Raw genomic sequence first — 3442 nt, forward strand, 5'->3', positions numbered from 1 at the left:
TCATTGATTTGGATGATACCTCTTTCTTTGTTATAACTATACAGGAAATAGAAAGAATTAAATCACATTATAGTTTTCTTAACTCAGAAGTCAACAAACTGAGAAATTCTTGGAAAAGGTTGACTAAAGTTAAAAATGATGTGATTAGTTTTTCATGGCCGATAGAAGAGACATATGATGAGTGGGGAGTTAAATATTCCGCCCATGATCCGGAGCAGTTGGAGAGTGCCCCTGAAGAGCCAGAAGAGGTTGCAACCGAACAACTTGTCGAACAGACTGCGGAAGCTGAAAAGAGCACATAACTGCTTTACGCAAAAATTGTAACCTCTTCAATTTTTGAAATAATTGTAACAAACTCTCCTCGAGAAGTCCGAAGCTTTGTGCATCCATGTTGTTATAAATGGATACCAGGACTAGAGGAAAAGGGATCACAAAATTTTGTAAGAAAACTCTGCAGAAATATTATCTGAGCTTTTCCAAAGTTTAATGGAGAATCAGAATTTTTGTAAAATTTCTTCAAATGAATGTCAATATACAGGCCGTCAGTTTTGAGTAAAACTCTGTGTCGTCTTCAATTTTGTCCACAAGTTTATTTACTGTTTTCATTTTGAACAATTCAGGATTTTTCTGTTTGATTGAAATTGTAAGGCAATCTCAGTAAGGGTGTTTTTTAGCTTTTCTCTCTAGGAGGGAAATTAAATATGCATGATCACTCTTACCAGTAAATTCTTTGGGAGATACTTTGAATTTTGAGGACCATAGTTTAGTTTGAAGTGATTGAATTCTTGTAGGTGTCAGGCATTTGCAAGGATTAGTGAAAACCAAGCTGATGGGAAGCATAAAGATATTTTGTTTCAAGAGTTTTATTTGAGTTTAGGTGACTCTGTAACCTTGGATAAGGCACTGGTATTAATCAAAGTTGTTTATTGCATGCTTTGTTGATCAAATATGCTGAAGTTAAGTATTGTTTCATCCTTTGTTTTCAGTTGCTTTCAAGGTGAATAAATCCACTGGTTTTCTGGACCGGTTTGCTGTGGATTTGTTGTTTAAAAGTGTGAAGTTAATTCACAAAAGGTATACCCACCTGGGACCTAAGAAAAGCCCGAAGTGTAGAAGGTCTAACCAAACCTTGTCATATGTTGTCTCTGGAATCTCCTTATCCTTGATGTCTTCTCGGCACCCATTTTAGGTCATAGTATTCTAAGGGCATTGAAGGAAATCAGATTTTGAGAACAACAGGGGTCTCAAGGAAAAAATAGTCCTTAGTTATCTCAATGATCTACTAAATTGCTTTTAGGGGAAATAATCAAAGGTACTTGTACAATCAAACTAATTTTATACTAAGTTTAATGAAGAAGATGAACTTAAATTACTTAATATTGTAGAAATATAGTAATGTAAAAACCTCTAAGCTACACAAATGAAAAGTATAGAAGTCATAGAGCTTAATACCAGGTAGATTTTCTCTCTTCCTCGAATGCCAATGCGTTGCAAGGATGTCTACATGCCTGCATTGTTATCTAGACAAAAACAACTAGTGAGCTCTTAGACAATAAGGTCTAATCTAACAATCTTGTTTACTTGCACACACAAAGACAAGAAAAGTGTTGGGGTCTATATAGGGGTTTGCCTCAATCAAATCCTTGCTTTGGTGTTCCCACCTCCACAAATAGCCAACCAAGATCAAAATAGACAAAAAGAAAAAACAAATAGATGTGATAGAAACAAACTTTGCTATGGAGGAGAAAATACTATCACAATAAATAATAGACAATAGAAGAGATCATAAGATAAATTGTAATCTAGAGAGTTACCAACAACTATTTCTCCCCTTGTAAGATAGTAGACATGATAAAATTACAAGATATAAAGCATTAATTACCAAAAATACATTTAAAATGCATTTATTACGTTAAAAGGATACTGTACAGGGGTTGGAAGAAACTAAGATCTCTTGCAAAACAAATACTCTCCACAAATTAGCAAGATGCAAAATGAGAAATGTCGCATTATCACTTGTAACCAAATGTACAAAGAGGTACCTTGCATATAAAGACAACCGAGAAAAGGTGAGAAGGTAGGAGTAAAATTCTAACTACCTCTCCAAGTATGCAACAAGTGTAAGACTCTAACGACAAGTGTTGGGACACTTAGTGAGTCTACATGAGGTGAGACAAAAGTCTCTAACCTCCCATAAGGTGCAGAGAGAATATCTCAACCCTTTAAGTGAGCTTAACAATTGTGTGAATATGACTCAACTAAGTAGGCTAAAAATGAACTAGTTAGGTAAAACACTTTTTCATGCTAATACCCTATCTTAAGAGAATGTTAGGGAGCAAGATTATCACATAAAAAATGAGTCACACTTTAATAAGAGCAGTATGGAAGTTTCATAGACATGGGACTTGGGACTTGATTGCGATATGTGAAACAACCTCCGAGATTTTAAAAGTCGGCTCTTCATTTTTTAGAGGAGGAAGGAAAAGGGGAAGGAGGATAACATGAAAACAACTGAAGTAAGGTGAAACATTGATGCAAAGTTTTCACAACACTTTAAATCCCCTTTTATGAAAATCATATGAAAACATTAGTTCTCGAAAATGAGCACATCACTCCACAACCCTTCATTGTTGAGAGGAGAACGAAATATACAAAGTCACACAGACATAGGGTATAACATTTAGATCCCCCCGTGAGAAGAACCTATGAAGTTTTGATAGAAACTGTAGACACCCAAATTTGTCCACTTAATTGAATGAATATTTAGTATTTATTTGATTATTTAAACCATCTATCAACAATTAATTAAATTAATATTTAATTAATTCATCTTAAACCTTTTTGATGATTACTAAGAAGGGGGGGGGGGTGAATTAGTATACCAAAAAATACTGAACTCAAACACTTTATCAGTCTAGCAGTAAACCGGTATTACAGTTTTACTAACAAATCGATTAACACAAATGCAAACCAAACAACAAGTAAGACATTCATCCATAGAAGCACAATCACCATAACACAAGAGATTTTGACGTGGAAACCCAAATGGGAAAAAGCACGGTGAGATGAAACTCACAAGTAACTATCTGCAGAATAGTAACCAGACCGGTTAAGGTCATACAATGTTCTTTACCAGAACAGATCCTATTAGGAATCTCAATCTCTGTTAGGAGATAAGTCCGATTAAAGACTACCTTGTGAGAGGATTTCAGATCCACAGATGTGAATCACCTTGTTAGAGGATTTACAAAGACTTTTCTGGGCCTACTTGGTTAAGGGTTTTTGACTTGTCAAAGATGTGAGTAATCAACAAGTGAATGATCTAGCAAATGGCACAATCTGCTTGATTAGATCCATGATAGCTCATTGCTAATGCATTTCAACATTACTCCAGTCTTCAATAAATCCACACTCTGTTACAGCACACAGACTTGATCTTCTC

The sequence above is a fragment of the Cryptomeria japonica genome, chromosome 5 (genome assembly GCF_030272615.1).
Source record: "Cryptomeria japonica chromosome 5, Sugi_1.0, whole genome shotgun sequence".
Lineage (NCBI taxonomy): Eukaryota > Viridiplantae > Streptophyta > Pinopsida > Cupressales > Cupressaceae > Cryptomeria > Cryptomeria japonica.